Below are 26,856 nucleotides of genomic sequence, written 5' to 3' on the forward strand. Positions count from 1 at the left end.
GAAAACGATGTGCCGGGAGTCCGGTGTTCTCACGGCTCTAGTGAGCCTCACCCCCGGCTATATATCGAGTTAGTGGGTAACAGATGTCTCCGAAAACGTCGGAGCGCTTTTGAAAATATGTGTCTTGATAAACTGAGCAGATATTTGAGGTTTACACAGCTACATTCTCGCCTGAAAATATGTTAAACATTTATTTTGTGACCCAGAAAGAATAATAAGAGTAATATTAAAACTAACTAGCTGCCGCCATTGTTGGAAACTGAGCTGGGCCGCGCTATGAATTCTGGGACACAGCTTCTTCTTCTTCAGGGTTTAACGGCAGCTGGCATCCTTGTACATGCAGTGCTGCCATCTTCTGTTTCAGTCCATTATTACACTCTTAAATCCTGCTACTTATTCCTGCGTCTTTGTGATCTTACAAAGCTTCAAACGACGCGTTGACTATTACTTTTTTTCTGATTGCTTACAGTTTTTTCTGATTGCTTAAGCACATTTTTTGTAACTATTGGCTAATTTTGCAAAACTCTTCACACAAATAAGAAAACCTGTCACCCAATAATCAAAACATTGTAGTTCTCTTGCAAAAGCAAACACAGCTAGATTAACTCTTCACACCTTCGTAAAAATGGTGTTTCCGTATCAAACAGTACACACAAGCCACCATCTACTAAGCACACAATGCGCCAACTGCACACTGATGGTATGAATACAAAGCACATCTGGCTTTTGCTTTCTCTGTGCACAAGGTAGGCTATGTCAGTTTGAGCTCATACTTCTGTCATAGATCCATAAGCATAGAGGGATCCAAACTTCAAGTACTGCTGTTTATTCAAACACATCAAAACAAACACAAGTGTTTATTTCCAAGTATAGGATTATTTGCAATCGCCATAATGACTATATGGGTTACTTGGTCTGCAGTGAACATGCTTCCTCTGCCCCAGCATCTGGTCATCTAGCAATTCTGTAAAGTAACAATTTCAGTATTTTTACATCAATGGTATTGGTGTGTTTCTCATTGGCATATGCCAGTGCTACAAATCTTTGTGCGAAGTGACTGTGCTAACCGATTCTCATTTCAAGATGTCCTTATGATGCTTGATACAGTGTAGCGGCTCGAGTTAGGCTGGACCCGTTGGCCAGCTACCCTCAGGGTCATTCCACGGTTGATTACATGGTCCACTATTGTAGCTCTGATGTCATCAGCAATTCTATTTCTTACTCTTCCTACCCTTCCTCTCCCCCCTCCTCATCTTCCTCTCCCCCCTCCTCGTCTTCCTCTTGCTCCTCCTTGTCCTTGTCGTCCTCTTCATCCTACTTCTTCACCTCCACGTCCTCTTCCTCGGCCTCCTCTACTTCTCACTCTTCCTGCTCCCTCCATTGTACTCCGCACACACAGCTTACCTGTATTATAGTGCTTAGGCTGATTGCAAAGTGAACTAATTATCTAAGAAAGTTTTCACATGTGAAAGTGTGCCAGACAGTTGGCAAATTAGTGTTAATGATAGCCATACATGTGTATACTTTTGCTAGGAGTGTGTTGGAAATTTGGTAATTGAGTGTTGTGCAGTGAATTGTGCCTACAGTTTTGCAAAGTGTGTGTTACAAAATTGCAAACTGAGTGCAAAGCAGTTTTTGTGCTTTTAGTTTTGCAAACTCAGTGAGTGGTTTTGCTATAAGTCTGAATAGTTTTAGAGATTGTGCTACAGGAATCACAGTTAGGGTTTAAGCATTCAGAAAAAATTGTAAATCAGTCGTCGACAATTTTGATAGTCGACGTAATCGTGACTAGTCGACTAATCGTGGCAGCCCTAGCGTACAGTGTTTCTTGAGTTGCTCGAAAGAATAAGAATAAGAATCCTTTCTTATGTGTTTCAAACAATGAAATTTCGTTTGGTAGCTCTCGGCACAGAGAAGAAGCACTTAGCTCACCCTTTTTACATACTGATGTATATACTATACATGCATATATACACACAGAACTACACTTTTTATATCTATGTACACCCACAGAAGAAAGACACTATAAAAGCAGCACTATGAAAAAATGGAATCCACCCTATCCATTCGCGCAGGTGTGCAGAATAAATATGTGCAAAAAGTCACAGCATTGAAATGGATTTCACAGCTCTGAGGAAGAAGCCGTCTCTCAGTCTGGTGCTGCGTGTCTTCATGTTTCATATGCTTTTAAGTAGGAAGCAGTTTAAACAGTCATATAAGCAGGAAACATACATTTCACCCGTTCAGTATAGATGCTTGAAGTAAATCTAACTAAATGAATGATGGGAAAATGATCACCAGGGACATGAATGTTATTTCTCATATTTTTGCTGTTGTCTGATTTTTAAATGAAGGCTTTTTGTACGATGATAGACTTTCAGAGACTTTCAAATGCAGCTTGAATTTTGATTTTCAGCTGGGATTTTAAACCTTCTTCTCTACGTACAGTCCTCCGCTCTTTCATCTTCTTCTTTTTTTTTTTACATCCCGTGGCATATCACTCTTCTTTTTATCTCTCATTGCTTCTCTTCCTCCTTTCTCTCTCCAGCTTGTTTCTTGTCTGTGGTCCAATCTGCTCATTTGTTTCTCTTTGTTCAGTTTGTTATCACTGTTTTTCATCGCGCTGCTTTTATTGCTTTGCTCCTGTGTTTTATCACTGCACAAATAAACTGGAAGTGAAATCATAAACCCATTGCAGCCCGTCCAGAAGCAATATATGTGAGGGGAAACATAATCTGCTGGAGCTCATTCAGAGAGCTGTTGCCAGGAAAATGTGCACACTGTTTGTGTCTGGACTTCAGATAATCCACGCTTTCCTTCAGGTGGTCTGATAAAAAGCATTTAAATGGAACAATTAATAGTTTACCTCACTGGGGAAACACTCTATTCACCTGTTGATGAGCTGAAATTATCTCATTAAGATTTTCTTCTACTGTTCAGCTGGAAATTAAAGAGTGGCCATGACACGGAAACTAGACTAGAATACAAACGAGACGCATTTGTATCGAGGACTCTCCAGTGCAGTTTCAAATATTAAAGAGATTTTTTTGGGAAGCAAAAAACTTTTACAAGACAAACTAAAAGGAGGTTCAAAGTCCCAACTCAGTGTTGGATCAGTTAATATGTAGATGATGTTGGAGTAGCTCATCCACAGTTTTTCTTCGTTTTCTTTCTAAGCATTTCTATCTTTCTAAGTTAATCATAAATTTCATAGTTTTGCATGTGAAAGAAATATTATTCAAGAACAAAGAAATATTGCTAAAAGATAGTCAGCTATTTGCTTGGTGAGTTTGTGCAAAATCATCTGAATTTTAATCGAGTTCATTTTTCACCAGTCGAGTCCTGGTTAGTTTCTGGGAAAACACACTGGTTGTTAGTACGGGTCAAACACACATTTATGGCCCTCGGGAGGTTAATCCAACCTGAAACACATTAGACAAACACAAGCGTATAAGAACAACTTTATTACCCCCTCTGTATATTTCAGCCGTACAGAGTTTGTACTGCTGCTGAGCACTTTACCATCGGTATTATTTATAGGAACGAGATAGGAAGCAGCCATTTCCTCTGAGGAACAGGATGTATATGAGCCTGAGAGCAAGAGCAGCACTGGCCTTATAAAACAGAATTATAGGCCATCTCAGCACATGGCATACACTGTTAATGTTTTAATAGAGAGGAAGAGGTGGGGAGGCAGAGGATTCAAACACAGCTCCAAGTAGAAGAAAATGAAAAAATTATAATCAGAGTCCAAAAAATCCTTCTGCTAACAGGCTGCCATATAAAATCGCCACGGGCATGGGCTGATTGTTCTGAGACTTATGGCACCGTGTGTTTGAGTGCCTTTAAATATTTAAAGTCGCTAAAGTGACACCCAAGTGAAAATAAGCAGTCACAAATGGACGGAAATAACCAACGATTTCACTAGTTCAGAAAATATTGTTGGCACATGTGGTTGATTTCTCTCCTCCAGTACTTTGCAATTCCTGGAGATCCAAAGTTGCTCAGATGTGCAATTCTCATATTTTAACTGTTGGAAATTTTAGAAATAGACTGGATTCTTGAATGTTAGATTCTGAAAAGTTATAAGGCGCGATTCTTGAATACTGTAATGCTTCAGGCGAGATTTTAGAATCTGAACCTTTGGCACGATTTTGAGACGCTGGAAAGGATTTGAGGCAAAAGTCTTAATTTAACCAATGACTGTGACATTTACGTTTTTGGATGAGAACTTGCCTAAAGATACTTAGCAAAGTGAAGCATGTACAGAGAACCACACAATGTTCCTTTCACCTGCCTTTAGAGAGATGGTTGAAGATTTGACTTTATATATTATGTAAGAATGAAACATTGGTTTTATTAGGTAAGAGTTCATGACAGTATTGCACCAATGTTGGTCTCCGCAAAGGTAGAAAGAAAACCGCCTGAACAAATAACACAGTTAAATGAAATTTGCCTCTTTTTTTAAATCGTACTGTAGATTAATTTAGCTTTGTCCTGTGTGAGAGAGACACAGAGAAAAATAGAGGAGGGAATCACGTGATCACCTTGATAGGGGATTTGCTGATCTATGTGACCTTACATCTATCCTATCTTACTGGGCTGTGATGGAGTAAGAACTCCACCAGAGATCCATAACAGAGGAGAAATCAACTGCTGTCTCCTTGGCGGAGAGCTTTGAGGGCCACAGTGTGACACCGATCAATAACCTGCGATCGATCGACTCCTGGCAGCAACTGTAATGAGTCTCTGATCTATGCTGTTCTAGATCTATGCAGGAAGTTTAAGTGAAGGGCAGCAGATCTAGAAGTCCAGATGAGTGCTGGATGCATTAAATAACAATTACTCGGAGGTTGTTCATTTTTCTTTGGTTTCAAATTCATACGGATTAGATTGATGGTTTTCCTTTTAATGAGTCGTAAACCTCTCAAAGTGTTTTCATTTTGGACGTTTTCTAAATTTTAAATTGTAAATTTCATTTAAAAAGAGCAGCTTTCTTCTTAATGCATTAATTCCATGACAAAAATAGTTATTACTAAGTCTTCTATATATTAGCACATCAATCCACTTTCCCTCTAGTTACATTTTTATGAACGACACTTTAGTCCAGTTTTTGTGTTCACTTTTCCAAAAGTTACATTTTTATTGTTTTTAACCATATCATTTTCCTCAGTGCCATTTTAATACAGCTTTCCTCAGTGACTTTTATGGTGCAGTTTCCTAGTTTGCTGTTAAATATTTAAATAAATTAACTGATTTGACTGTCATAATGTTTTCTTTCATCTCTCCTGTGAACAGTTTTTCATTTTTATGATGTCATGATAATAGTAAGCTTGATTAGTTATATACAACTGATTTATTACACCTTAAATCAACTTTTATTCTCCCACAGTGCAATGAGAAAGTGAGTCCGCATAGCTCCCCTCTGTGCGTGTTATGTAACAGGTCACACTTGTATAAGGTGCTCCATTCAGACAGTGTCGGAGCAGCAGCATGACATTTACCACAGGTCATTATATAACATGGTAATTATCAGGTGGTACAAATCAGAGTAGGCTAATAGAGACATTTTTGTAATGTGGAGGTGCACACAGCAATAAGTGCTCATGAATGACTTCAGCAGGGATCTCCAGCCTAATATTCAGAGACTTTGTTAGCTGTGATGTGCAAATGAAACGGCCCCAGTGCAAAAACATTTCAGTCATTTCTCAGTTTGCTTTTTACAAAGTGAAAAATAAACGAGATCAGAGTTTGGTGTGACCAGTTTCCTTTAGAACTGAACCAGTTCTCTTTAGTACACCTGCACACCATTTTTTAAGCTAGTCGGCAGGTAGGTCAGTCAGCAACGTACATTTCTTCAGTGGATTTAGGCTGTCTCTTTCTCATTAAGTAATCCCAGATGACTCCATGGTTTTGACTGGTTTCAGACTTTGAACTGTTTTTGCTCTGGATGGAGTTTTTTTTTTTTTTTTAACTAGTTTTGCCTGATTTTCAAGTCGGCTTTAGACGTTAGACTGGTTTCAATCTGGTTATAGAATGAATTTTGAATATTATTAGACTGGTTTAGACTAGTTTCAGAAGTGGTTTCTAATATCCCAAATATTAGCATAGTACCTAAATGCAGTGCATGCAGTTAGTTGATGTTTAAAATGGTTCCTTATCTGTACAAACTGTTTTCTTATGATATTAATTTTTTTTAACACCTGATTCTGTTAGACATTTTCAGGCAGGATCATCTTTTATTGTGAAATCAGTGACCTTTGTAGCTGCAGTGTGCAATCTGCTGCACATACGTATAGATAGTGTAGTTTTAAACTATTATATCACTTAAAAGCAAAATTCTCTCAAACCAATAAAATAGAAAAAAATAGATGGATATCATCTATCATAATAGAAATATTTAATTTACCAGAATTACATTTTATGTTAATCAGTTGTACAATATAATATGATGAAATATAGCTTCTAGCCTAGACCTCAGACTAAAATAAAACCTGAACAATCATTCAACCCTCTGTCGACTGAAATGTCCTTACAAGTTCAATAACCTTCATTGGTCCTCACAGAGATACATAAGCATGTGCACACACTCGGTCTCTTCCCTTCAACAAGCACTACCAGGAATTTATTGCAAAATGTAATTAAGGATTTGATTCTTTACTTTTACCCCAGAGACGTGCACACGCACCCAAACACCGTTCACAGTGTCCTTCAACATGGCAAGAAAGTAATTTATCTTGTTGCTTTGTGATTAGGAAATCCTCATTTCATCACAAATCCCCTGACATGCACGAACACACACACACACACACACACACACTTACTTCCATGCTTCAGAGTCTAAATGGGATTGGGGCTGTTACCATGGTTACGTACACTAGCCTATGATTTTTCAGGTGGTTTTTGTGGTCAGAAGATGTCATAATCTGATTAAAGTATGATTTTATGTGACAGAAATTGAGACAGATGGTTTGTCAGACATGTGCATGCACCCAACTACCCACCCACCCACCCACCCACACACACACACACACACACACACGAGTGTGTGCTCTTTTTACTAATGTTATGGGGACATAGATCTATTTATATTGAGACACTGTGAGGACCCATCAGCATAATGGACTATAATTTGTAAAACTAGTGTGAAGACTTGGTTTAAGGTCAGGGTAAGTCTCCAGGTAATGAATGCACTTTAAGTCAGTGTCGTCTGAACTGTTCTGAGCTCATGTTCCTTGGGGACCTGAATACCTTTACACAGCTGCACTGTGGGCGGAGACTTAACTTCCCTCTGGGGGAAAAAAAATAGAGTCTTTATCAACTCAAGTTGGGGTCTAATTTTTGGGTCTTTTAAACTTTTGTTTCTGTTGTCCAATGTAGATGATAATTAACTCTCAGGTTTCTGTCTCTTTTCAGATAAAAAAAGAGCACAAATTCTGCCTAAATTACACGACTCATAGCATCAATATTTGCATCTCATGTTGTACCATTATTCTGCCAAGTTTCTTTACCCCTGAGCCATAAATGAAAGGGTGACCCTGCCGGGTGGGCGGTGTGGACACCCAAGTTTGGGAATGCGATAACTCGAGAATTGATATCATAGGTTTATCTACTATGAGGTTGAGGGAAACCACTGGGTGCTGCCAGTATTTTCAGTCACAGTGTGTTAGCATCACATGTTTTAACAATATATTTACACTTACTTTATAGTTTCATTTTCAATTGCATTTTTAAGTACTTGGTTAGACTTTGGGCAAGGTCATTGTTTGGTATATTGTATGGTCTATTCCTACAATAAACTTCCAAAAACATGTATTCTAGAGCCTAAAAATGCTACAATATAATAATACTGCTTCTTGTGCTTTGACCACTTTAGCTGTTAGGCCCCTGATTAAAGCGTGAAGTCGTCAAGACTTGGTTTAATTTCCTTATTATGTTAGGATGTCTCTGAGAAATGAATGTGAGTAAATGCAGTGTTCTCTGAGTGTGTGAGTGCTTCTATTTTACAGGGTTATAAATACACAGAGCTATAGTAGGGACTGACTTGCTATTAAAAACAGGAAAGTCTCCAGTTCCAAGGTGAAATCCTGTATTTTGTTTTTTGTTTTTTCACCCAGCTGCTGCTGGTCCATTATTATAGAGGGTAACGTGTGCCTGTTCAGAGGGTTTAGCATTGCTAAAAACCAACCTTATCCAAAACTTAGACTGCTTTAAAAAAAACCCTGATGTTCATATGTCCTCAGTAAAAACTTTAAAATCAATTGAGAAGAACAGAGGAAATTAAATCTGAGCTCTGAATATACCTGTCGACCTCTGCCGCCCTCCCATCATCTCCCCCACAGCCTCCAATAAAGCTCGCAGCTATGCCGGTCGTCTGAGGGTCAAAGCTTGTTTCCCTCAGCACAGATTTCACATTAAGCTGATTTACAGACACTGAAGCTACAGTGGGAAGTGTTGGAAGAGAAATAAAGAAGAGCACAGGAAGAGAAGACAAGGATGATATTTAAGCCGTTTAGTGTAATATGAACTATGGATGGCCACTGATATTAGAAAGTGACTAATGACTTTGACAAAGTAAAGCCGTGACACAGTTCAGGAATAATATAATCTTTTCCTGCTTTAATCATTTATCACCTGGAGTATCATATTGATTCTGTGTTCTGCACTGCTGACTTTATAAACTCTTGTTCAGTGCTAGAAAGCTAGTTGGGCTTTTTTAGGTGATTAGATTTAGGTTATTCTATCCTTCAAATCGTTCAAGAACAATTTTAGAAGGTTCTTGGTGTCCTTGATAAATTAAAAGACTTCTTTGATGCTATGTGGATCTTGATGCACAACTTTAAAGATGTTCCAGGGTTGTTTACGGGGGTCTTGAGGAACCCCTGTATGTAATTTAGGGGGTTTGAGGCTTCTGGAACCTCTTATGAGATATTTTAGATTTGTTCTAGACACTCCTGGTGATAATCCAGAAATCCTTAGTGTGAATCCACTAGACCTTAATGCCTTGATATTCCTGTAATCCTTACAGTCATTGATTCCTTAAAATGATTTTGGATTTTTAAGTGATTAATATTCTTCTAGGCCACTTTCCATTTTTTTCACATTTTTCAAATGTCCTTGCTAAAGTTCTAGATATTCTCAGGGAAGGTTTGTTTTGTGGGGGTTCCAAGTCTGTGGTGTTATAGCTGCTTGGAGTTCCATGTTCTTTATGAAGTTACAATAATCCCTGTTACACAAGGAATTATGGAGGTTAGAGAAAATCTTGAAGAAGTTGCAGAGGAGGTGGTGTCATAAATGGTCAAGAGATTCTTTTTCCTGTTTTTTTTTTTTAGTGGACTTTTAAAAATCGCTTTAAGATGTTGGGATGATTTAATTTATTTAAAGATGGCTGGAATATCTGGAAGGGATCGTCCTGTCAAAGCATCCTGCAGGTTTGAAACAGGCTTGAGGAGGTTTGACCAAGTTTCTGACCGATGACAAGATGTAAGATGAGTGTAAAATGTTTCTGTTTACATACAGAGTCAACTCTTCAGTGAAACCGGTGAACGCTTCAACAGATATCTGGCAGCCAGTCAGAGAGCAACATCGTCTTTGTCAAAGCAAACACAATGCTCATGCACACGGCAGTTTATTTATCAATGTGTCATCATTCCTTCTTTCATTCTTTCTTTCTCTTTCCTTAGCTTAGCTTTGCACTTCCCTCTTCCTCTCTCTTCGTGTACAGCTTATCTAAAACATTTAAAACATCATGTGATATTCAAATCACGTGTCTGTGTGTGTGTGTGTGTGAGCGAGAGAGAGGGAGAGACAGAGAGAGAGGTAAAAATAAACATGGAAATGTAGATTATGCAAAATGAACAAATAAAGCACATTAGAGACGCTCTGAAACAACGTGAGCTTCTTCTCAGCAACAAACACCGATGAGTTCATAACAAGGAGAGGAGTATGCAGGGGGAGGAGGAGGAGGGTAGGTGGGAGAAGGGAGAGAGCGTGGGAGATGTAAATACAGGAGAAAATGAGAGGGCAGAAAATAGGAAGAACGAGGCGTAGAAACAAAGAGAGAGAGGGAGATGTAGAAAGAAAGCAAATGATTTTGTTCTCCTCTGAACTGACGTAAAGCTCCCTGAGGTCAAAAGAAATGCCCACAGAGAACGGTATATTTGTTTTAATCTTAAATAATTGGTTTATTTGAAGTGCCCTTTGCTGTGTGGAAGCTGGCGTGGTCACTCTGTTTATATGAGAAACCTCCTCATTAGTAAAAATAAGTTATGTGTCATACAAAAGCAGCTCGCAGAATTATTTTTTAAAACTTGAAAACTACAAATATGTGAAATTAGAAGTTTAGAAGTGCTGCATGCGCCTTTAAAAACAGCAAAGCAATAGAGCATCGCTGGTTAATTTGCCAGCACTAGCATAAACTGCCTTTAGAGGACAACCCACAGAGGTGTGTCCATCAGCACTGTGGATTTAGTCACTTCACAGATCCATGCACATAGATCATCAGCGCAATCATACATGATAAAGCACAGTTTTGGTAAATAAATGTGAGAATATATGTGCATGCCTGAGTTTGTGTGATTTTCATTGTACAAGAATAGTTGTTTATTAAAAGAAAAGACAAAACAAAATCAGGAAAATATATATTCATTAGTTTGTTTATGTCTTTTTGTAGGTTCACGTCCTTCTTCATGTTTGCCTTTGTTGGCTAATTGTCTTTAGGTTTTACTTTGAAGGCTCATGTGTTGAAATACGTACTTCCTACCTTTGTTCTTTGACCCTGCTTTTCCAGTTGCCTTCATTGTTTCCACCTGTGAATTGGTCCCATCTGTTTCTTTTGACCATCACCCTCTTGTCTCTCGCTTATCTTGTATTTTCTTCAGTCTTTTTATTAATTTCTTGATCGCCCTGTATTCCTAACTTTTGGACCTGTTCTGATATAATTTCTGTTTTTGTTTGTTTCATTGTTTGTTCTTTTAAATAGTTCATTGGTTTGTGTAACCTGTCTGACTCTAACGTCTGCATTTGGGGCCTTAAACCCAACATGACTGAACATCTTAAATAAGATTCACAAACTTGTTTTACTTTTTAATTTAAACATTGTTTTAAATTAAAAGATATTTTCCATTTTGTGATGAAGATTTTTATTGTGTGGATTTTGCTTTGTGGATGGCTAAAAAGGCTTTAATTTAATTTATTGTTTATTAAGTTTATTGTTGTATTTTCATGTGATGTACATCGTTTTTTTATTTACTTTATGTCTTCTCTTTCAGCTCAGCCTTGCATGATTATTTATTATATTATTATATTATTATTTTATTATAAACCTGCAGCTGAGAACAAAAAGTAAAACAGCTTGTCAATATTTTATACATTATAAACATTTAAACTTCAACACAGCACCTGAAGCTGAATAACTTATACCAGAACATGAAGCGGTTCCTGGTTGTTCACCTGATGAGTAATGGTTGCTTTCATGGTTTATTTGATATTTTATGTACCATTTGTCCAAAAGTGAGGACACAGAAACTGTCAGCATGTCTGTTATTTTGGGAGAGTTTTAGTTGGTTTTATTTTCAGTGTCTAGAGTCTAATAATAGCGCTCTACAGCTCACTGCTCACTGCCACATCGATTCTCAGGTTATATTTATATTTCAGCTCTAAAATCTCCCAGTGGATTAAAGACTAATCAATAGAGGATCATACCATTATCTTGCCAGCACACTGAGGCAAATCTGGGTCATAACAGAACTCCATAAGTGCTATTTTTCTTTTTATTATGCCAGGGAGTGTTTGATACCCAGATAAGGCCTTTAGTCACGTCGATGCAGAGAATTAGGGATGTTCCTGAACTTTTTGGCAGCAGATATGCTGACACGCAGTGACGTTATTGTCAGGACTTCCTAGGGTCCATTATAATGTCTAATGTTTTATTCACATCTAGTTGTTTCATTCGCACAGCTCTTACCTCCTGTCTGTGTGCTGACTCGTCAGCCGTGCTGACACCAACAATCAGAGCAGTGTCGTCAGCAAACATGATGATGGTGCATTCATCTGAGTTGCATTTGGCAGGCATGTTTGGAAGCAGGTCAAACAACTCTTACTGTTTTTGTCAGCAGTAAATAGGTCAAGAAGTCTAAGTCCAGTGCTAAAACAGAGGCCTAACGAGGATACCACTCAAACACCAAGCAACAACCAGTCAGGGCTTCCTCCTTTGTGTGGGAGTCTACATTATGTACACACCTGAATGAAATGGCCTACTCTAAAGGTATTGGCCTTTTCTGATCCATCATTTAATCGTAGTTACCTTCTAAAAATGCTCAACACATCACAGACATCAACCATGTGGAAGGTCAGAAAACGGCTGTCTGTGGGGAAAAAGTAAGAAGATTGCTCCTGATCATCACTTTCCCTGCAGGTAGAAAAGAGTCATTACTGAATAACTATGAAAATAAAACTTTAAAACCTTAAGTAACATTATTGAAGTCTTATCTAAAATGTCGTAAGCCCTGCATGTATCCAACAGTCAGAATATTTTCTCTGACAGTCTATTCTCTGTTTGAGCTCATCATTTGTGACAGCTGTGATTCTTGGCTGTTGGACAGATCTCTGTGCCTTCCATGCTTCCCTCTGTTTAGTTTTAGTCCCCATGTCTCAATGTTCATTGTCTTTTGAGTACTTACTATTTTACTACTTCGTTTTCTTTTGCATCATATTTGATCTTGCTTTGTGTCTGCTTCACCCTGATTAGTTTCACTTGGGTTTGGCTCCACCTGTGTCTCTTTCTTACCTGTGTTTACCTGTATTTTTTGTTGTTGCTTTCTATTCAGACTTTGCCTTTCTTAGGGATTTCATAACAGTAAAAAAAGGCTTGCTTTTTGTTATTTAAACCTGCTCTTGGAACGTCCCTCCTGTACATTCTGGCCTATCCTCATTTCCCCTTGACCCCCACATTTAAAGATTGGAAAAACACTTGCTAGACTAGCAAAATTAACGTTACAGGCAACTTATAATGTACCCCTCTCTTTAAAATATAAAGTTTCTCTTATCAGCTGTCCATTTGCTTTTCCCTCTTCCCCACAACATTCAAGCCCAGCTGGTAACTTTTCAAAATTGAACACACATCTAATTTTTTTCAAATATACTCCAAACATAAGATTAGATGCATTAAGTCATGCACAACTTTTTCACTTGTGCCTCAGCACAGTAACTTCCATCCTCATCAATCTCTGAGTCACATGGACATTTTCTACATTAGTGTGGCTGCATAATCACAGCAGAATGGATCGCTGTGGCTTTTGGACTCACTTACTGTTTTCATGGTTTCATTTAACTGTTGCAACTTTCCCAAACCAAGCCACATCTGCAGAGCTGTCAGACCAGATAATGGTTTTTCATTCTTTCTAATTGAAGATGCATTACGTTGCACTGTTGATGGAGGGCAATTAGAGCAGCTCGTTGTATCTATTAATATGAAGCAGATGTTGGTCATTGCTTAAAGGGCTAAACAAAGTTGTAACAAAGCACAAGTCATATTCAAGAATCCTCATAAAAACAATGCGTTCACTTGTTCCGAGGCAACACATGGTTTTTAGGTGATGAGTGGAGCTTTTGGGACAGGGTTACGCTGGACCTGATATCATATCTGGTTTATGATGAATCACTCTGAGGTCTTTATTGTGACATGGTCTGGTGGGCTGAAAGAGGAGGAAGCTGACGTCTCTGTCAGGGTTCGTTTCCTGATGAAATAAATAAGACGCCATGACGTCAGCGAGCGGACCACGTGAGCAGAGCTCGTTTTGCTCGTAAAACGTGTCCAGAATGTCTCTGATGTCACTGTACAGTAGAGTTTGATTCACTTTGATCTGGATGTTGGAAGTCTAAGCTTCAGATAACAACACAACCACTCTGATGCTGAAAATAGACTTTCCGTCTTATTTTTGGGATTTCTTTGATTGTAGCTCACCCGTCGTCGGGTATCACGTGTCTGTCTGTTTATTATTTGCTTCCTTTCTCTCACAACAATCTTCCCATTTTTTCAGTTGGGTGCATTTAACATTTGTTTTATCAAAGGCTCAGTTTTAAAACTTGAGATCAATTGCTGTAAGGTATTGATGCAATTGAATCTAAATTATTAATAATGAATGTAACAGACAGCAGGAGGGGATGAAGGAGGCAGTCAGATTCACAAAGGAGGGACTTTGCAATATAAAAATTCTCCCCTGTCAGTCCTGTAGTTGGGTTTTTACTACTGATGGATTGACATTTTTCTAAGTTGTCACCTTCTGTTTAAAGCAATCAGACTGCTTTGACAAAACCTTGTTTGTCCATCATACTCCATGAGGTAAAACTATGGGTTTTATAACAGATCTCTGCTGGCTTGGATGAGAACTGTAATAATGTCACAAAAGGCTATCAGAAGGTAATGTAAAGCCAAAACATTTGCATTAAAGATTATATCTTCATGGTTTTAAGGGGTGTTCTGTAACGTCGGTCTGGCGAGGAAGGAGCGGCTAGCGTGTGGTGTGGGGGTTAGCCGAACAACCTGAAGCCAGTCGGTTAAATCCAATGACAGACTTTTATTCGCTGTCAGCAACATTACACCTTATAAGCCAGGTCTCCACGGCTGTACTCGTCCGTGCATACATGTGTGGACATTGGTATTGCCGGCGCCAGCTTGTCACAACAGTAAGGTTTCTTTTGAGATAAAAGAACATGAGCAGCATGGAATGGCTGCCGCTAACAACACACACCCACTAGGAGACTCCCAAAGCTATTAGGGCAACCCCCCCTAGTGGTGCTATAACCCAAAAGGGTTGTTACAGTTTCCAGGGACTCAAAGCTCTTGTCCATACCTGTATTTAAAGGTGTTTACCTGAATCTAAGTGTGACAGCAGCTTTCAGCCATATCTTAGGGTTTCAGACAAGGATGCTATCTTTGCAAAAGATGGTTTCATGCAAAAACTGAAAGAGGAAAAGGTGAGATTTAAAAAGAGTAAAGGAATGCATGGAAATAAAAAACAAGAGCTTAAATAACAGAGAAAGGAACGTGAGAGAGAGGGGATGGAGAGGCAGGATTTCAGTTTGCTTAAAGAGCTGGATCTCCTTCACCAGAGGAGGAGAAAACATGGAACAACCATCCCTCCTCCTGCAACTTTCATCATCACTCTATCAATTAAACATGGCCGTGGATTACACTGGAGGAGGAGAGGAGAAAGAAAGGGAGCAGACAGAAGGAGAGCACAGGATTTAGGAAAAGGAGGAGAGGTGATGGAGGAAGGAAGGGAAAGATGAGGATGGAAAGAGGAGGAGAGCAGAGAGGCTTTTAGCAGCCTGATGTAACCCAGAATAGAAGTTTTCAGAGAGGAAAAACAAACTGAGCTGGTGATCAAACTTGTCCGGTCGATACCGGTGTCCTTGTGAAGAACAATTCAAACAGTTTGGAGGCAGAAGAGGACACTCACGGGGAGCCATACAGGAAGCTCAAACCCCCAAATTTCACCCCTTTTCCCACCGCTTTTCACTGCAGTTGTGTGAAGCATAGATGGTAAAATATTGAGTGTTCCTAGAAGCTGCATTAACTCATTTGTTTGGTCAGGTAGTTTCATCGCATGCAAAAGTTAATTTTCACAGAGAGCTGATAAAATGCAGGAAATGGAAAAGGCTCATTTTAGCTGTAATTATTAATGCAGCGATGACACAAATGCTCGGGACTGGATTAAAATCCCTGAAATGAAAACCTTATCCGAATGGTGTTTACGTCTCTTGTTACGGTGTAACATCAGCACTCTGGCAGTTTCTCTGCTGCTGTCAGTCAAACACACACAGACGCACACAGTCAGTTGAGACCAACTTCTGATCTTCAGACCAGTTTTCTGCCTTTCAATAACAAAACTGTTGAACAAAATCATACTTTAAAGAGTTGTTGTCACCTCTGCACAACCCCACCTCCTTAAAAGGTGTAAATGAACACAAAAATTATATCTGCAAATTTGACAGCAGACATTTAAATAATGTAACGTCAATTTTGCCTGCTCGTCATGGCACATAATGGCCTGGGTGTATTTGAATATTTCATTCGATCACAATAAAAAAAAAAACATCACTTCTTCTGTACGCTGATGTAAACTTGCATTTAACGTCACGTTGTTACCCAGGTTGAGTCCTGATGAGCGCGTCATGTGTGCAGCAGATGGCTGTATGAAGACATCTGTAATAACAGCTCCTCCTGGAAGACGAGGGAACCGTCGGTAACCCTGTTGGACTACGCTAAAGTCTGAGCTCTTGGGTCACAGAAGAGCTTTTAAACATTGGAAAGTTGCCACATTTAATATGAATATTCATAACTACCATATTGCTGTATCAGTTTACATTCTGCTTTAGATTGCATGAAAACCATTGTATAAATAAGAAGTCTGATGTGGATCAGCAGTGCTGCCAAAAATGTATTAACATATTGTTTGGATTTACATAACATCATTATTTACAAATTTGTGAAAAAAATAACCGTGCCAACATCTGTCTTGTTTGGTGTCATATTAAACCATAAAAGTACAGCAAAGCTGACGCCAACAGTTAATTACAAGCACATCTGGAAGTGTTTTTATTTAGTGCGTATTTGGATTGTTTGACTGTTCAATAAGGTTTATTTGTTACATCCTAAATGAACAAATTCAAATATCTCCGAGTGTCGGGCCAGTAATCGAAATCACATATATCTATTACAGATAACTGGGAAACCACACATCCTGTATTTCATTTTATATAGAATATAACTTAAAATAATTGATCCTCTGTATAACTAAGGTCAACTATAGAGTAACGACTGGTTTCTGGTCATCATCTTACAATTATGCTCTTTGAGACAAGTTTCCTGACCCGGCGCCATATGAACACAATTGAATTGCCTGCTCGTGAGTAATAACACCGATGCGTATCGCAAAGGTCTCTGGAGGCTTAACGGTGCATTTTTGCCCCGAGGCGCCTCTGGAGGTTGTTCCGGCCATGAAGGCGATGGAGGATTTGCTGTAACTCTTTCTACTCTGAGTTGGATCTTGTTGTTGTGCGGTTGTTGGTTGTTTGCACTGAGGGGATTTTGTTGAATGTTCAGCAGATTCTTTTCTTCTCTTCTGGTATTAAAAGGTCTTTTTGTGTACACACTCATGCCTTCAGCTGTTTTGCTCACTGTCCCATTTTTTTCTAAGGTTTTATAGAAAACCCACTGGCACCTGTATTCTGGGTTGTTGGTGCAACATTTGCATGAAGGTCTTTTCAGCCAGTGAGAAAAGTTGATAAAAAAGGAATTTTTGTGACACAGACAAAGATGCAAACATAAGAAGCATTGCTGTAAGTCATGGAGTCACTGCAGGAGAGGATGATTGTGGTTCTGTTTTTTTTTTGTCTTATAAAAATGTTCAAAATATACAAAAAGAAAATCTGGCATCATGTTTAAGGATCTGTGATTTCAGGTCACATTGACTGCTCTCCGTGAAGAACCTGTGAAAACATTTTAGGTATGAAAGACGTTCCAACTTCCAAAAATGATAATGAAAATGTCCCAAAGCTTCCACTTAAGAGCAGCTGTTCTAAAAGTGGTTCTAATTTAAAGCTTTTGGACCACGTAAACACATCAAAGTGCGATTATTTCAAGTGCTGAGTTAGTGATGAACATATTCCACGTTTGTGATGACTGAAAGAAAAGCAGTCGAGCGCCACTCCTCTGTGTGCCCGTACGCTGTTTAAAAATCAAAAGAAAAGAGCTTAAATATCCAATCATATTAAGCTGAGTTTGAGTGGATACATTTCAACCTTCTTCTTTTTCTTTACGTTTTGTTTTTTTTATAAATGCAAAAAGTTGGAAGATGTACAAGCTCGAAGGCTTTTCCCCATTTTGAAATAATAGTAAAATACAAATATTAAGAAATACATTTTTAAAAGTCCTTAAATTTTCATTTCAGCTCTTCTCTCCTTTTTCCATTGTATCTGATCGGGTGGCTCTCCCTACAATTTGATTGTCCTTCCTGCTCTTCTCACTAAACGAATTATCATTGGCTGTCTGCCCCTCTATTAGATTGTGATTGGCTGGCTCCCCTATTACAGGTGGGAGATAAGGATCGGTCTCTGTGTTCCATTGGCTGACTCGGCATTATTGGATTTCTATCTGCTCCAATTGGGAAGCAGCATTTGCTTGTCTTTTAGTCCTTATGGCTGGGAATCAGTTTTTAGATTTCGAGTGACTCTCCAACCTTCCCAGTGTTTTCCATCTTTCCTCGCCAGCCTCCCCCTCTCGGCTTGTGTCTGTCTGGTCTTTGGTATCGTGGCTCGGTGCAGGATGACATAATTCTGGCCATGAAATATTTAACATGCTGAGAGAGCAGCTCAGAATATTTGGGCTGACCCGTGCCTCCCGAGACACTCCCCTTTTGTAAAACCGTCATTTATGACGACGGCTGGCTCCAACTCCAGCTGCAGGGTCACTACAGTCAGATATCTGAATGAGACCGTTTTGCTCCGCTGGATTCAGACAGCTTTCATTTTCTCCTTTTTCACATGTATACACTGTAAAAGAGAAAAGATAAAAAACCTTCAGATTTCAGTGAAACCAGCTACAGTAAAGTGTAATTTCTTATCATTAGGCTTTGAGTTTGTCCAACTCTGATTTTTCACTCTTAGATTTCTTTAAAATAATGTTTCATTTTTTGGCACAATACATTTTTCTAACTTTAAATGCTATGAGAGTTTCTGAGGCACAACAGCTGTCATTTTTATTAATGTTGCATCTTTTACAGGGTCTCTCAGTATTTTCCATGTTAACCACTGTTCAGACCAATAAATAAATAAAGGTATAAACGATTCAGTGTTTAGCTTCTCCTGCAGATTTCTTTTCATGTGCAGTGTGGAGGACACTTAGCCTGTAGGCACTGCTGGGTTTATAAATAACTCCCGTTTTACAGAAAATATGATTAAAAGGTTGAGTAAGTAAATAGTAAGGTCTGTATGTGACTGCACATGCTTGAGATTTACAGATTCAGTATATGCTGTTTTTCCTCCTCTTCTCTCTCACACTTTGTTCATCTTGACCTTCTCGCCTTCTTCTTTCTCTTTCTCTTCACCCTTCTCTTGACTGTCCTCACTCAACCTCCTCTTTCCTCCCTCCTTTCTTCCCTCCTTTGCTTCCTCCTCCTTCCATCTCCCTCCTCTGGCTTCGTGTCAAGCTACCACTCGATGTGTTGTCCTCCTCCTGCTGCAGGACGGAGACTTGGCTCCAGCAGCTCTAGATAATGACCCAGGAGAAACAGGAGGGCGGGAAGAAGAGAGAAATGGGAGATGGCAAGAGAGATGGAGGAGAGAACAGAAAGGGTACGAGAGAGGGAAAGAAATAAAGGAAATGTGTGGAGAAAGGAGGGAGCGATGCACGGAGAGACAATATAAACTTTCTAATGCCTCTCTCGACATGCCAGCTACAAGCCCTCTAATGCTGCCATCCATTATTTAATATTGGATGGCGCACACACACACACACACACACACACACACACACACACACACACACACACAGAGTCTTAGTTGGTTTAATCACCCCACTCTGCAGCCACAACCTTCTACATTATAAAGAGCAACTTTACTCTGAGCTGAATAGCTTCGTTTTACTGACCTCTGCTGGTTGAGCATCCATCGCGGTCTGAGTGAGTTCATGGTGAGCACCTTTGGCTGAGCGGTAACTAAAAATGTTGTTTAGCAGAAATCCAGGTAAACTGAACGTCAGCTCAGATCTGGATGAGATCTGGCTAATTTCAGATCATTTGCTTTACTAACCTGTGGTGAAGTGTAACTAAATGCTGCTTTGGCTGCAGTTAAAGTCCAGCTAAACTTCAGCTAAGCTATGACTGATGTGCGACTTTAGTCTGGCCAGGCTTTCCCAAGCTCAGCTTTGGTCAAGCTCCAGCTCAGCAGTGCTCCAGCTCACTTTGTTTCACTTGTTCAGAGCTTTTGTTCATCTTTTTCAGCAAACTGAACACATTAGCAGCCTGAGATACAGCGAACGGCACTGTGCTGTTTCCATGTGGTAATTCTATGTTCATCACATGATTTGCAACTCATTTTCTGACCAGCACAAACATGTGAAATGACTCTGTATCATCAGAAATATTGATACAGTCACTCAAGAAAACATGGAAATTAAATTTTTCTATCTAATTAATGTTTTATTTCATGTGTTAAAGGATGCACATGCTCTCCGTCTGTCAGAGGCACGTTGAACATCCCGGTACACATGCCATTACACAAATGCTATTTGAATGAATAAGACGGCATTCATATTCATTCATTTCCTTAATTCGTTCAGACTGAAAAACATTTAAAAAAATCAGCTGTAGCTTTAAAGCTGCTAACATGCTACAGCTACTGTACAATAACTGTACAGTTTCCATCTTCATGGAAATTGTGGAAATGATAGAATATCAGACTCTACACTGTGTGTGTGCGTGCGTGCGTGTGTGCGTGCGTGCGTGCGTGTGTGTGTGTGTGTGTGTGTGCGTGCAGTAATACTCTTTGGGTCAGTGAATAAGATAAACCATTAAAGTCATGTTTTTGTCTGAATGAGTTAAATATAAATCAGGCTTCATTGTGAGTCTGTGCCTTTGCACTCTGAGCACTATGTGAGTATGTACTCTATAATCCGTATACAATGTGTCTATACACAGCAAATCCAGCATGTCCAAATTAACACTGTCGGATTTGATTTCAACACTATTAAAGTGTCTATATGGGTCCACACCAGAGAGTGTTAAATTAACTCTTTTTGGAGAGTTGGTACGTTAACTCTGATTTAGTGTTAAACACCAAATCTGTCTGGAGTTGATAATTTAACACTTGGTGTTAAGAGTTTATATATTAACTCTCAAAGAGTATTTTAGTTTAACTACGTAAGAGTTATCTTCTGATTCATTCTAAAAAGCAGGAATTTTACTGTTCTGAACTTCTAGAAATTTCTTTTGGAAATAAACATTTACTAAAAAGATGCAATGGTTTTTGAAAAACATTTATTCTGAACTGTGCACCACAATTTCAAAACATTTTCTGAAAGATGTAACAGTATACATGTTCTCACTTTCATTAGAATTTTGTTTATCAAAAGGTCTGACATGGTAAATGCAAATAACAGCATCTCATCACTTATTTCTTCAATACAATATGCATGTCCTTCATTCATCACTTTGTGGAACTGCAACGCACTTCTGCTCTCCCCCATATTCCATCTTCACAAGCATATCCTGTGTGGAGATTGAATTAAAATTAGTTGACACTAATTAACGGCACAAATAATCCAGTAAACAATTGCAGCACAGTAAAAAAAAAAAAGGAATCCTCTTTGAGCCATTACTTGTGTAAAGTATTTTCCCAAAAGACAAGGACACAGGCAACAGGTAATACTGAACTAAATGTAAAACCTCAACCTTTTTCATTTTTACCTAAACCGTGTGCACAAAACTCTGGAGGGATCTAAATGCTAACGTAGAACCCAGTCAGGACGTCTGCTACTGCTGTTTGCTCGTTTTTTGGTTTTTTTTTATGGGCGATCGTTTTCAGGCTTCAAGTAGCACCATTATACCAACATTTCACATTCTAGACATTGTTTTAGGTGTATTTGACCAAACGTTTGACTGAAAATTCACATGCAAGCTTTTTTTCAAGGCTGTGGTATTTGCCCGCAAACAATACCTTTCAGCTAGCTAAAACAGAATATTATGCTATCAGCGAGCAACATGGCTAATGCCTTTCACACAGCTTTGTCTCAACTCCAAAGAGCCACAGAAGTAAAAGCTAATAATAATAATTGAAACAATCTTTGAAAAAATGACTTACCAAGCATGGCAAACAACTCAAATATGTAGAGCAAAATGTTCTGAAACGGCTTCACTTCAGCTTCGATTGGAGCCGTGCTGGGGGCGGAGTTTGTGAATTTACTCTGTTGGTGTCATAGCCCCTCTAGGAGTTCAGAGTTAAGAGGTCAAGAGTTAATGTTTCCATTGTAACACCTCCAGATTTGACAGAGAAACACTCATTTTTAACACTCGATTTTAACTACTATCATTTTACACCTCAGAGTTACATTAAAAGAATGTGACTCTGCTTAGAGTAAAATTAACTCTACTTTTGCAAGAAGACTATTAACACCAAAAAATTTAACACTTTTGAATTTGCTGTGTACATTATAGAGGAGGTGGCTCATAGGTTGACCATGCTTTATGTTTGAGATTATTTTCTGCTGAATGGCTGTGGGCCTTCGGGCCACTCTGGGTAATGTAGTTGGTTGACCTTTTGATCTTCTTTTCTTCTTCTTCATCTTTAGATCCACCATAGATCCATCCAGAGCTCTACGCCATATTTTTATAGATCTGCTTAAAAAGTACCTTAATTTATAAATAAGAAAAACAGGCCTGACTGGGGAACAAAAAATCTTCCACCTAATCAAACAGCCTCAGACACACTGAAGTTATTGAACCTTGATGCAAAAAAACAAAACAAAAAACTGATGCAAGAGAAAGAAAGTACAAGAACGCTGCATCGATTTTAATCATAGTGGGGAAAGTCTACCTCTGGCTGCAGGTTGTGTTTACTAATAGATAATACCTGGCTCTGATACAGGATGGAAAGAAATCTTAAATAAACACACACTCAAGTATTGGGCCATGCTTCTTAATCTTTGAATTCAGGTGTTTTCAGTCATATTGTCACAAGTGTATAAAATCACACACCTGGCCACGCAGTCTACTTTTACAATCATTTGGGAAAGAATAGGATGTGCTAAAGATGCGCAAATCAGTCACTTTGTGAAACGTCTCTCCTGTTAGATGTTCCACAGTCAAATATAAGCAATGTTATTGCCACACTGAAGTCTTTAGAAACCACTCTGTCACATTCTGCAGCCGCATTTCAGAGCAGTGGAGCTGATGGTGTAAATCTCACCAACAGTCTGCTGAATCAGTAACTGCAGACTGCCTGTGGCATTAACATCAGCACAAAGCTGTGCACCAGGAGCTTCAAGGCTTAGGTTTCCATGGGCGAGCAGCTTCTGCAGGCGCAGTGTTTAAGTGGCCCAGTACTTTAAATCCATCTGTTTTCTTACAGTTTACAGTCTTTGCAAAGAATAAAGCGAGGAGCTGCTGGCATGATGTTTCCAGAAGGATGGTGTTTGATACCACCAAAACATCCAAACAGAAACCATGTGGATAAATGAGGAAACAGGCGACATGTTCAAGTGGGAATCAGCGAGATTCGTAATTATAAATCATTTCCTGATTACATTTCATTGTAAAGGCTGTGGGCTGAGGACGCTGATGAGACTGTTTTAAGCCTTAATTTAAAACTTGAATTGATTTCTGTGACACAAAAATAAAAGATATGAACATATTTAATGTAACTTTAGCTGCACATAAGTGCGACAGCTTTGTTTTATCTTTCAGACAAGTTGGTTCCATGTTTATTGGATCTGTTTCACCATGGTATGCCTCCATTCAACACACACTCCCTCAAACCAACAGGCAGCCGCATCAAAGCTAATTTATGGTCCATTAAAGGGGCACTGCGTGTAATGTTTGGCTCTGGACGGAGGGCCACTGCAGATTTACTGCTGCCGTCTGGTAGTAAAAACTCACAAACACAAGGAGGACGCTTTACAGCTACGAGAGAGAAATGGAGCGTGTGCGTGTTTGTTGGTATTAAAAGAGGAAAAGCTAAATATGTCTCATAATTTAGGTCCAGCAGTAAACAGCAAACGCACAATAATAACAGAAAGCAAATGAGCCATGATTGCATGACATTTATCAGACATTGCTGTTGCTGTGCCAATCTTTGCTGTATAAAAACGTTTCATACTTTATATTTGATTAGCTATAAGTCTGAAGACAAAGAAAACAGCGATCAGCAAAAACTGACGTGATAATCTTTCAACGAATATCCACAGAGTATTCAGTATATTGAATATTCAGCCTAGACTCTCTCAGCACAAAGACTGAAAACGATATTTAGGAGTATTAAAGAATATTTCAGTTTTAGTGGGAATGCAAAAAACTAATTCAAAAATCACCGGCTGCTATAAAAGGTAGAAGATAGATTGAAAAGACAGCATCAGTCATTTTTTATTAAAAATGAAATCATTGTCAATCTGTAATTTCTTTTATATTTCACATTCACAGAGCTGAGATTTATTACTAAAAATAATAAAAAAAGATTTTAAAGTTTCAACCCAGAATATATTTAATTCAAGTTTATTTATTTAGCTCCAAGAGCATTATTGCTGCTTTATATTGTAAGGTAGACTCACAATAATACATACAGAGAAAAACCCAACAATCAAGTGCTTTGGCGACAGTGGGAAGAAAAACCTCCCTTTTAACAGGAAGAAACCTCCAGCAGAACCAGGCTCAGGGAGGGGCGGGGCCATTTGCTGTGATTGGTTGGGGTGAGAAAAGGAAGACAGGATAAAGACATTCTGTGGAAGAGAGACAGAGGTTACTACAGTCCCCATGATGCAGTCCTTTTTTTTTTTTTTTTTTTTTTTCTAAATGACATCAGAAACAGCAGTATGCGACATTACGTGATGGCAGAGCTTCAGTTCATCCTTTGTCATTTTTTTTTTTTTTTTTTTTTTTTTTAATAAATAGGACAGGGGGAATGAATGAGAGAGAGAGGGGGAGAGAAAGAAAGAAAACCAAAGGGGAGAAGAGACTGTGAGAAAGGGGGGGGAAGAGAGACAAAAAAAAAAACAAACTCCTGGGTCACCTGTATGGAGAAAAAAAACAAACAAACAAACAAACAAAAACAAACAGAGGAGACAGCAAACAACAAAGAGCAACATAATAATAGAGAAAACAAAGCACCATCACAATAAACTAGCTAGTCATAGATATCAGTATTTACTAAGTAATAAACGATATTGTGCAGCACGCAAGATAGACAGCGCACAGTGTGCTTTGAGGCAGCAGCCAAGAAAGCTTTAGTCCGCGTCTGTGAATACCCATGTGTGCATACCTGTGTGGATCAGCATGCTTGCATTCCAAAGGTTTCTCCATGTAATGATCTGCTAGGGAGTGTGGGGGGGCCACAGCCCCGTCCTCCAGGGTGTGAAGCGGGTATGGAGGAGATCAAAACTCCAGACATCCAGAGGCCCCCAGAACACAAGAGACCATGGAAGACCAACAGAGGGGCAGCCGCGCCACTGTCCCAGTAAGAGCTGAGGAGAGTCCCAGATGAGGGCTCGCCCAGCAGCCGCGGAGCAGAAGTCAGGGGGAGTTGCAGTGACGCGCCCGTGAGCTCCGCCGGCCCCCAGCTGCGCCTGAGTGACCGAGCCCTAGGCCGAGAGGCCGGGGGCACCCCACCTCCAAAGGGGCCCGAGCGAGCCCCAGGCCCCAGGCCCCGACAAGCGGCCGCCAAGGAGTGAGCCGGTGTGTACCCGGACGCCCACCCCCAGACACAAAGAACCACCAACACACCGACACCTGAGGGAGTCCGCCACCGGCAGGGGAAGTGGTGGTGGGTGGAGATAGGCCTCCAAACCTTGGAGGGCCTGAGGTGTCCCCAGAGAGGTGGCGTCTGATACCCAACCTGACATATAGACACAGAAATACAGGCACACACAGACACAAACATCCATTCCCACCCTCATGCTCTCATATGCACTCACTCCACACTCAACCAACGTGGAGACAGACATAAAGAGACGCTGTACACACAATCACACTCCCCAAGCGTACTCTACAAACCGGGTCTAGGTACCCTTGCCCCTGGAGGGGGGAATTGCACCCAGACCCAGGTGGTGTCTGATGCAGTCCTACAGGAGGCTAAGTCTACCTGCTATTTGGTTTGTGGGATACACCTGCATGTAGTGGATGTCAGTAATACTAACAGACAGGTATCTGCTTGAACCCAGAAAAGAAAAAGTTAAGCTCTATCTCTGTTGTCTCAAGCCCTTCTATCCAAAAACAGGAAAAAGGTCATGAACATTTGGGGTTAGCTGGCTTGATGAGTGATGTGCTGAATATTAGTTTCACAGCTGCTTAACTGATTTAAAGCGTTTGTATCATCCTCTTGTTACACCTGAAAATCCATTTGTGCTGCCGCCTGTAATACTGCAGCTTATAAATGTTGTTTTTCTGTATACGGCTGCGCTCACCATTTGAAAAAAAAAAAAATCATTTTACAAGTTTTAATGAGAATTTTGAAGCATCTGTGATAAGATGGCTATTAGAAGTTGGTTTGAATTGGATTTTTTCTGTAAATCCATACAAATCGCCAATGAAATCTAATTTAGTTTTCAACATTTGCGAGGAAATGTAAATTTGTTGTTGAACTGATTAAATTGCAGCACCCGCGGGGGGAAAAATGACTTGGCTGTTAGGGCACCTCTAATGATGGTAGCACCTGATGAATGTGCAGGCTCTTTCTTCCTTCTTCAACAATTGCATGAATCACAGGGTCCATAAAGTGCAGGCTAATGAGGCTGCTGTTCCAGCTGTACGGAGTTAAACAGCTGGCAGATGCTCCGGTCGGCCGTCTGCCCGTCACAGAGCGGTTCATTTCCATTTACATTCATTTGCATTCTGAGCTGTACTCACACGGCTGGCAGCAGCTCGTTGCCTGTTTTCCCATCTTGTTCTACAGCATCAGGAGTTGTAGGAAGTTGGCAAGTTTATGACTTCGCCCTTCATCAGTATTTTGGGTTAAAGTCCTGAACTATGCTGCTGTCTGAAAATGAGATTTCTGAGATGTTTTCTTTCTGCTCTGATGTTTTCTCCTGTGAAAACTTTGTGCCAGCACCACAGAAACAAAGCCAATAGGAGGTTATTTAGGAGCATACTA

The 26,856-nt window shown here is 39.6% G+C and overlaps 1 protein-coding gene and 1 long non-coding RNA gene across 2 annotated transcripts in view; one reads left to right on the forward strand and one right to left on the reverse strand.

Annotated features, from left to right (window-relative positions):
- kcnd1 (potassium voltage-gated channel, Shal-related subfamily, member 1) overlaps positions 1-26,856 on the forward strand; it is an 80,676-nt gene that overhangs the window by 33,909 nt on the left and 19,911 nt on the right. The window lies entirely within an intron of this gene.
- Positions 21,022-22,194, reverse strand: LOC146685194 (uncharacterized). The gene is made up of 2 exons (XR_014917106.1): positions 21,862-22,194; positions 21,022-21,269 (listed from the first exon to the last, which is right to left on the reverse strand). It is a non-coding gene; the product is annotated as an uncharacterized LOC146685194 (long non-coding RNA).

The sequence above is a fragment of the Copadichromis virginalis genome, linkage group LG20, assembly GCF_057382275.1.
Source record: "Copadichromis virginalis isolate Kocher_CV1m ecotype Utaka linkage group LG20, C_Virginalis_male_GT1.1, whole genome shotgun sequence".
Taxonomy (NCBI): Eukaryota; Metazoa; Chordata; class Actinopteri; order Cichliformes; family Cichlidae; genus Copadichromis; species Copadichromis virginalis.